Raw genomic sequence first — 10071 nt, 5'->3', positions numbered from 1 at the left:
TCTACTCAGTGTTTCTGTGAACTGCAGCAGAAACTCTTTGTGAATACGTTTTCTCTGTAGACTGATCTATTTGGAATGTGTCCACCTCATAAAAACAAGCTCCATGACTGTAAATCACATGTTCACTTGCTTTGTTTACTTGCCCTGAAGCAAGAAGCAAAACCGAAATAGCTCCTCTTAATAAATTTGCCATTTTGATATTCTTCAGAGTGATTATTATTGGAGTCAATCAAAACTTGAGATCTGCCAAGAAAATAAATGATTCAACGAACAGACATGTGATAGCCTGTCTAAAAAGGGCTTGGTGTTTTAAGATCACGTCAGACCAAAACTTTCATTCTCACTGATGCCCACATGCTACGCTCTTTCCACCAATATGGAGAAAACAAAATGGTTTGCAGATTAACTTTTTCTCGAGGATAGTGAAGGACAACCTCCACTGCTGTAAAGGGATAAAAACAGTTAAATTACTATGTCATAGAGTCTCTGTAAGGAGATAAATCCGAACATAATAGAGAAATGAATTGTTGTGACATATTCTCAGTTTGCGTAATGTTATTTAGGAAATCACACACAAACACAAGTAATTGTCTTTTTTATATAATTTACATAATTTAAGTCACCTATTTAAGATTGAGGATTAAGTGCGGTGTTTCTGTTTGAGATAGGCGACTTATCCTAACGAGGCAAGAAGTTCTGCAAGAAATGTTGTAGCATGATTTCCTTCATGTTTTCTCACAGTGAAAACCTGTAATTCAGAAAACTGTCACCTGCACCCCTCCCCAAACACACTCATTAATGAGTCATATATACATCTTTCCTAACAGTTCTGGAAGTATATTGAACTTTTCAGAGCTACCTGAGCTGCACTCGCAGTGCAGCTCACTGTTCTTCAGTTATTCTTAAAAATGATAGTTTTTACAGTTTTCATTGAAAGTGAATCATGCATATTTTAACTCACAATACCATATAGAAATCAAGTCTGGTATCAAGCATAACCCAACCCAGCATATATTTTCCAGATAAAATAAGTCAAAAAGGAATGGCAGCTTTACAGCAGCAGAGCACCAATCATAGCAAAACATGACACCTGGAGGCAGAAGGCCTACCTCCAGGAAAACCATGCGAGGAAAAAGCGCAAAGACCCACGGCAGCCGTAACAGTGTGAACAAAAATATCTATATTTAAAGCCACATACAATTTAGAACTAGGTTGGACCCCTTTTCCCTCCAGAACTGCCTTAATCCTTTATGGAATAGACTCAACAAGGTAGTGGAAACGTTCCTCAGAGAATCTGGTTGAACACAGGCTTAGCAGCCAGGTGTTCAACCCTCAGGGCATACCTGTACTTTTTAAAACTTACAACAGACACACCTTTTAGAAACATCCAGGGATATGACCGTTAAACGATCAGAGGACAACTGAATCATGGGAGTGAAACCGGTTTGCCCATAATTTAGAAGTGTGCATGTGGAGACGAGACGGCATAAAAGTGATAGCTTTTAAAGAAGAGCACAGGATTAGCAGCCATTTCTGGAGCTGCTGTGTAAAGATAGTTTACACAGATAGCTCTGACTCATCGGTGCACATGGCTGCGCTGTCTTCTCCAGAAGTGAAACTGATCCTCTTCACAGTGATGTTCTCGGTGAGTAAATAATCCAGTCATTTTATATTTTTAGTTTGAGAAACTGACTTGCTACAGTTTTATATTGTCTGTAACAAATCATAACTTTATGTTTCAGCTGACTAGATTCATGCATCCCACATTTATATAGACAGTCTGGTCTATATTGACTTGTAGAGCTATATCTATATTTATATCTATATTATGGATTTTCTGGTGAGATGAATGAACGACTTGCTGTGTAGGAATCCGCAATATATGACAAACAGGTGTGTAAGGATAACTTAGTCCTTACACACCTTGGGGGATGGTATTTTTCTTTCTTGGGTCATTTAGACTTATTTTAATGCTGCAATTTATGAACAATCATTCCATTTCTTAATGTTTCTTTTTTCAAATATGCAAAAATTAAAACACTTTAGTAAATGGGAAAAGGCAACGTTGTCCTTTGATCTTACCACTATAATATGTATGAAGTCTATGCTGAGGATATGAAGCATTCTACACCTTAAATAGTAAACTGAGAAAAACAAGCTCAAGGTAATGTACAACTTTAATCAGTGAGAATATTAGCTTTAAAAGTCGTGAGCTGTTTCTAAAGCTGTGGTACAGAACAGACCTGGAACACAAGTTGCTCCAACAGCAGCAGGCTCTTAGTGGAGCAATCATCTGGTTTTTATGTGAATAGCTGCGAGCTCTGCTGTCTCCATACTCATACTTTTAGACTGTAGCTAAAAGTATTGCCATACTCATACTTTTGATGGTAGCACAGTCCAAGTTAGATTGTGGCTAACTACACACAGCTAAGGCCTTTGCTGCAAACTTCGAGATCCTCTCCATTTGTACAAATGTATTCAGAATGATTTCTTCCTCCTGCAGTTTAAAAACAAAAGAACAAGCTGGGACAGATCATCAACCAGGCTGGAAAGATTATTGGACTTAAACTGCAACTTTCACATTAGTACATGCAGGCCCTAACAAAAAAGGCACATCAAGTCCATCTGGACCCTACTCACCCTCTTCCCTGTGCTTTTCCATCTGGACATAGACTTAAAAGTCCCAATGGCAAGGAAGAATGGCTACAAGCGGTCATTTGTTCCATCAGCTTGGCTATTCTAAACAAAGAATTGATTATAGTGACTGAGAATAGATAAGTTTATGTGCTCCCTAAAAGTCTGCTAGTAGTATTTTTACTGATTTTTAATTTCACACAGTAACACAGTGCACCGTAACTCAGTGAAGAAAGTTCTGTGTGCTCTTCTTAGCAGCAGTATGGTAAATTTTAAATGGCTTTTAATATTCAACTGAGTGACATGGGTGGAGTAATATGATTTGATTTCACAGATTTTATCTTACCATCTATACATACATTTATTATTTTATTCCTCATTGTGCTGACTGTGATGTGTGTTTGTGTTGTGTGCCATTACCAGAGCAAATTTTCCATTTTATGTAAGCTTAATGAATAATAAAGAAGTCTAACATCTAAAGTCAAGTCTAAAAGTTTCAAGGGAAATTATTAGGTAACTGTAAATTGTTTTAGGAGTGTGTTGGTGAGTCCAAAACTAGCTGTCTTTGTCTCAGTGTTCTCTCCCTGATGGACTGATAACCTGTCATAGTTTTTATCTTTCTTGAAGAAAAAGTTGATAAATATAACATTGTCCATATTTTGATGTCAGTGCTTTTCTTAAAATAAATACTAACCATTCAATAAAAAGGGTGTTATTTTTGTTATAAATGAATTATTATGTTTCTAACTTTATCTTTGCTTCTTTTTTGCTTATAATGACAAATTTGAAAAGGTCTTGAAGCCAGTGAGCTTGGTGTTCAGCAGGAACGAGAAAATAAAAGATGAATTTTGCTTTAAACATGTTCTTCTTACGATTTTAGAAGAGTGTGCACATGACAATAAAAGCGTGACTCTGTGACAGAAGCAGGAGGATTACTGGCAACATTAAGACTTTTCTCATATTAGGTTCATAGTTCTGTTGTTAAAACTCTTTGAAATGCTGTTTTCAGTATGTGAAAAAAGTTACAGTTTTTTCTCACATCAAAAAGCAACATCTTGCTATTTTAATGTTAACATCAAAAGCTCAGCGTATAAATCTGAGTCACATCTTCATATTGGAGTTCTCCCTGTATGATTGTAGCCTGTTGGATGGAACTTAACATAACAGCAGTGTATTACAATAATAGCAATGTAATATTCAATGAGAAGGAAACATTTAAAAACTGTTTTTTGCTGTCAATAACAATTAAAATGAACTTTTTTAATGATAAAGGTGATATCAAGTTTAAATCTGAGCCAAACTTTTTCAATTGCAATTATTTTCTTCTAATCGCAATAATCTGTTTTCTGGTTTCAGATGATCAGTGCTGATGTAGAAGAGCAGGGGTTAAAAACACTGAAAAGAACAAAAAGAGAATGGATCCTTCCTCCTGCCAAGCTGAAGGAGAACCATAACTACACCCATCTGGAATACATTGCAAAGGTCCTTTTTTATCATTATCATACTAACTCATGGTGGTGAGAGAAACCGAAAGGAAACATGTCAGAAAAAGCTTTATAAATTTAGGTTCTATATGTTTTGCATTGCAAACCAAATAAATCAAAGTAAACTTAACATCACATAATGCATCAGTGGGTGGTGCAGATTGCTACAATTGATAGCATTGTAGTGTTTCATTCCAGGCACACCCACTGGAATGAAACAAATGCACCCAGTAGAAAGAACACTTTCATTCTTCTGGCTGAGAGGTTGCCACGCTTTGGTACTTTTTTTGAGAGAGCAGAAAAAAAGACCTAATGCCAGCAAAGAGGTTTGCAAGCAGAGATTTGATCTGAGCAGAGAGAAGTTTTGAACACGAGGAGAAAGATTTGAGAGAACACAGAAAAATATTTTAAAGAGAGCAGAAGTTTTGAGTACCAGCATTACAAGTTTTGAGTACAAAACAATGCTCTTGACTTATGGCTTTAAATTCCCCCATACTCTGAATCCCACTGACTAAGATCCTTATGTTGTCTGTTTTGTTTTCAGATTCGCTCTGACAAAGATAAAGAGTTGAAGGTGGAATACTCCCTGAAAGGAGCAGGAGCTGACAAACCCCCTTTCAATCTCTTTGTGGTGGACCACAACACGGGATTTATACGAGTTACTGATATTCTGGACAGGGAAAAATATCCTTCATACAATGTAGGTCCTTATTGTCTACATTAGTCCAACAGAAACACTGGAAACATCTCCAGTTTTTTTTATTTGAAATGTGGAGCTACTAAAAGCTGTATGACAACTATTAGCTCTACCTCTAGTTTCACCACTGATACAAGTAGGAATAGGAATGATGATGATAATAATGGTTACTTTTAGAATCCTAGGGTTGGCTTGTACCTAATAGAACATTAGAACAGTCTTTAGAATAGAACAGAATAGAAACAGTTTTTATTGTCAGGTGTAACAGCAGCAGCATCAGACAAAAGTTTATTTTATCAAAAACAATAACAATAATACAACTATAATGCACAAGATTATAACATGAAAGAAATCCTGTGCAGTTATTAGAATAGAAATAACTTACCTGGTCCAAGTGATTTGCAACTGAATAGGATGACTTTTTTTTAAATGTACATAATGTGCATGTGTATTAAATTTTAAATCTTGCAAATAATAGAGTAATATAAAATAATATAAAAAAGATAAAAATAATTGAAATACATTAAATTAGATAAATTTTGTGGATTATTGACAAGGTGGTGTCCATACTAATAATTTATCTGATGGACTGAACACCTTCATTAACAGAAGTAATGCTGAGAAAATGTTAAAAGGGCCCAAATCAAGTAAAAACGACTTATGAGCTTTATGTAATGTCATGATGTTGTTCTCTCATCAAAACCATACTTGGAGTGTTGTCTTAGCTTTTTTCATACATGTTTAACAAATCCTTTAATCTTCCTTGGCAACCATTCAGCTGTGCAAAATGCCTGAGTGACCAAGCATGATGACCCATTATTGCTTTGGCCTAATCCACTTAACTTTAGTATTTATATCTCATGATTCAAACATCTGTCACCAAATTACATTTGAATGAAAATCAGTTGAATTGGCATTTAATTGCCAGTTTAGTGCCAGTTTAGAGAATTTCTTTCTTTCTCCCTAATCCAGAAAGAAAGAAATAAAGGAAGAGAGAAAGACAGAATAAAGGAAATAAAGATTTGATTTTTGATTTTAACACAATATTTATTTAAAAAAAAAAACATTGTTTACTTCAACATTCACGCAAACAATGAATTGAAAACTAGTTTTCTATCAACCAGAGAACATACAACATTATTAAAGCACCACAAATATAAATATTTAGTTAAGTTATTCCTCATTGAAAAAAACATAAACTCCGCTTTGACTATTTTTTATCATCAGAATAAACATTCTATCAACTTTTTCCCCCCAAAACCCATTTCATTTATTTCTTCTACTAATATAAATGGAAAATGTTGCATGTCTAATAAGAAAAATTAACATATTCCACTACTTCAGAGCAATAAACACCACATTCTTTAGAAACATCTTCCAACAAAACAAGCAATGGTGAAAGTCGCTTACATTCAAGAAATATGTAAAAAATAGTTTCTGTTTTTTCACAAAAAGGACATAATTCATTTATATATTTTCTAAATTTAGCAACAAAACTGTTAACACTCACAGCACCATGCAAAATCCAAACACTAAAGGTCGCTGACCCTTTCACTCAAGGGGGCTTATGAAAAAACTTTCCATGTTGGTTTCTGATTATCTCTGATTTTAAATCTTTCCCTCCAAACAGTATCACTTCTTCCACCTAGTTGTTTCTTATTTAACCCTTGAACAGCCAATTTATACAAACATTTTCAATTTAACATACAAAAAATAAAATCTTGAGTAATCAAAAGAGGACCAGTCAATTCTGAGAAATCAATATTCAGTCCCATTTCTGGAAACGGATCTGAAGAATCAGGGATTTCTTCTCCATTACAAAAGTCCACCAGCATCTGCTTTTCATCCAAAGTCAAATGAAGCCGAGGCGCAAATGAAGCCGAGGCGCAAATTCAATTTGGAAGACTCATTAACCACACCTGCAGCTCCCAATCAGCGCACGCCATGCATCGCCATTGACCAATCAACGCCGGACCTTGGTCCGGCGTTGATTGCCACGTCACATCCTATCATCGTTCAAGCCCCAGCTGAAAAGGATCTCCAGCCAAGGATTCCTCTGCTTGTCAGCCGAGCTCATGCCGCACGATTCCAAATGTCCGACATTGAGTCCGATTTCCTACGGGGTTCCCCGGCCGCTCATCTCGGGACCTCGTCCCCCCTCCATCTTCCCCATTTCGCCGCAGCACCCACCTGACCTCGCGTTCTACCCCCCCTTCTCCCACTTCCCTGCTCCGATCCAAAGGCATCTCCAGGTCCCTGGCCTACGGTCTCGGCAAGTAGCTTCGCTTGCAGCCCTACTGCCACCCTGCGATTCTCCTCTGCGACTTCCTTCGCTAGCCTCCTCTCCACCCCCTCCTACTGGCAGGAAGAGAACCAGCAAGTCCGCCGCCCCCCCTCTTCCCAGCCGGCTCCCCCCTCACCGAGTTCTTCCTCTCACGCTCCAGTCCCGAAGTCGGAAGCCCCCAGCCCGTCTTCACGTCATCGCTCTCAATCTTCTCCTCCTTCTCCTCAGACTCACCTCCTTAAGTCCACGCTCATCACCTCCATGGATTCTCTCCAGCGTTCCATATCTTCGCTGTCAGCTCTTCTCCACCGCGGGATTCCAGACGCCGTCAACCCATCCGCAGCTCCATCCACTTCCGCTCACGCTGCTCTTCATCCCGCCCCTCAAGATCCCCTCACGGCTTCCACCCTCGCCACCGCCCGTCCCGCACCCCCTCTAGGCACGCCCTACACGCCTCTGTGCGCTACTTCGTGCTAAGATACTTCAGGGGCAATACGTAAATCTAGCTTCCGTCCTCTTACCCTCCCCGAAGTTGATCAACGCCTCGCTACGTCAGGGGATTTCTCCGCGATTTTCCACGTCTCTCGAAGGACCTTTCTATCGGGCAATTCCTGAGTGTTTTTAGAGACGCCATCTGTACTCTCTGGCTTTAATCCGACCTGCACATGCAATACAGCCTGTCATTATTCTATCAGTATCACAAAGCCTTCGCTTCCAAAGCCGCTGCCGTCCTGTCCCGTTCTGGTCAGTGTCTTAACTTGTCCATACTGGACATGGAAATTCTTATGCTCACGCAATCCACCGCATGTTTTCAGTGCGGCTCTATCGGCCACCAGAGTGTTTTTTGTCCGTCAAACCCTTTTAACCCTTTTAATTTTTTGATCACCTGTCTCTCCCAAGGCCTCCTAATAGGTGTTCCTCAACCCCCGACTCCTTCCCTCGTCATTCCCAATCTTCAGTCAGCCCTCCGTGAGCCAGACATGGTCTCTTTCTCTCAGCTGCTTTCTAAAGAACTGTCCAAGGGTCACATCATTGGCCCTTGACTCCCCTCCCCCCATTCCCCATTTTTCGCATTAATCCTCTAGGCGTTGCTACCCGGAAATATTCAGGCAAGAAACGCCTCATCTTAGATCTCTCAGCTCCCCATTCTGGCCCTCACAGAATAGTAAGTCTCATCCCGAAGCCTCCCTTCTCCCTTTTTTAGGCCACGGTGGATCACGCTATCTCGCTTATTAAAAGCACCGGACGAGGCGCCTGGTTGACATTACAGACGCTTTTAAGATCATGCCGGTGCATCCCTCCCAGTGGCACCTGCAAGGCGCTAAGTGGGACGCCAAATTCTATTTCTTTGTGCGCCTGACTTTCGGATGTAGGAGCAGTCCCGGTCTCTTTAACATGCTATCCAAAGCGCTTTGCTGGATCCTCCTCAACGTCACCAAGCTTCCCTCCCTGCTTCACCTCCATGATGATTTCCTCCTTATCAACCCGCCTTCCCAGCCCCCCACTCGCTTCAGAAGCTAAAGGACCATTTCATGCAGGTCGGTGTCCCTCTCTCCGAGGAAAAAACTGCCGGTCCGTCTACCACGATGGAATTTCTCAGCCTCTCCTGGGACTCTGAGAAGATGTTAGCTTCTCTGCCGGCCAACAAATTAGCTTGTATTCGTGAGATAGCTCAAGCCCACCTTTCATCCACTGCACTTATCCAGCTTTTATCCCTGCTCGACACCTTAACTTCGCCATGCGTATAATTCCCCAGGGGCGCTCCTTCATCTCCAGGCTGCTCGACCTAGCAAATTCGGTCCCTTCCATGCTAGATCAGGTCTCTCTAGATAACGGTTGTCGCTCTGATCTTCACTTTTGGTCTAAACTGCTCAACCGCTGGAATGGCATCTCTTTCTTTTACGATGACATCATTCTCTCTGCCGCTTCTATTCAGTTCTACACTGACGCCGCCCCGTCAGCAGGTTATGGTGTTTTTTTTCAAGGCAGGTGGTTTGCAGAAAAGTGGCCCCCCTCGTTCCCGCGGTCCAAGTACTCAGCCTTCAATGAAATCATCCCCATCCCAGCAGCCTGCTGCCTGTGGGGAAGCTTATGGGAACGTAAGCGCATCGTAGCTATGTGCGACAAGGCCGGTCCTCCTCTCGCTCTATTATGCCATTTCTACGTCCTATCACCTGGCAGTCTGATTCACAATTTCATCTTAACCTCCCGCCACGTCCCAGGCTATTCTAACTCTATCGCCGGTGCTCTCTCCCGTCTTCAATTTCAGATCTTCCGGCGCCTCAGTCCTTCAGCCAACCCTCTCCCGACTCCGGACCCCCCTTGGAGGACCTCACCCTGAATTAATTCCCCCCCTTCTATCTTACCTCTGCTTCTATCCGCTAGATATCTCATTAAAAGCGGTCTAGCACCTTCCACGCTCAAATCCTACTCCTTCGCCTGGCAAAAATTCAGTAAATTCTGCCTGTCCCACGGGATCCCTCTTTTTCCGATTCTCACCAATACCGTCGTTGCTTTTATTAGCCACTGCTTCGTCCATCTTCATGTCAAGCCTTCTTATATTCGCAGCCTCTTAGCGGGCATCAACTTCTTTTCCCAGCTCCACCAGCCATCCCCTCGTAGTCTCTTTTCTGACCACGTCATTAAGCTCCTTTTGAAAGGTATCGCTAATCAGTTCCCTGCACATCCCGATGATCGTAAACCTATCACTCTCCCCATTCTTCAAAGCTTACTCCATACCCTCCGCTCGAGTTCGTTTTCTCCTTATCTCAAGTACCTTCTTTCGAGCTCATTTCTCTTAGCTTTCTACGGGTTCCTTTGTTTGGGGGAATTCACTACCCCTAATAAACTCTTTCTACCTGCCAGATCTTCAGTTTCATTCAGACTACTATAGCCTATCCCTAAAACACTCTAAATCCAAAGGCACCTGCACTGTCGTTATAGCCCGTAACTGTAGTTTGTTTTGCCCCTTC

At 40.9% G+C, this 10071-nt stretch overlaps 1 pseudogene; it reads left to right on the top strand.

The window, feature by feature from the left end:
* Positions 1 to 1485: 1485 nt before the first annotated feature.
* The window catches only part of LOC129354657 (desmoglein-2.1-like), a 31147-nt pseudogene continuing 22561 nt past the window's right edge, over positions 1486 to 10071 (top strand).

This window comes from Poeciliopsis prolifica, unplaced genomic scaffold (assembly GCF_027474105.1).
Source record: "Poeciliopsis prolifica strain line A6 unplaced genomic scaffold, Auburn_PproV2 SCAFFOLD115, whole genome shotgun sequence".
Lineage (NCBI taxonomy): Eukaryota > Metazoa > Chordata > Actinopteri > Cyprinodontiformes > Poeciliidae > Poeciliopsis > Poeciliopsis prolifica.
The sequence above is the reverse complement of the archived record's forward strand: the minus strand, read 5'-3'. Positions and strand labels throughout refer to the sequence as shown.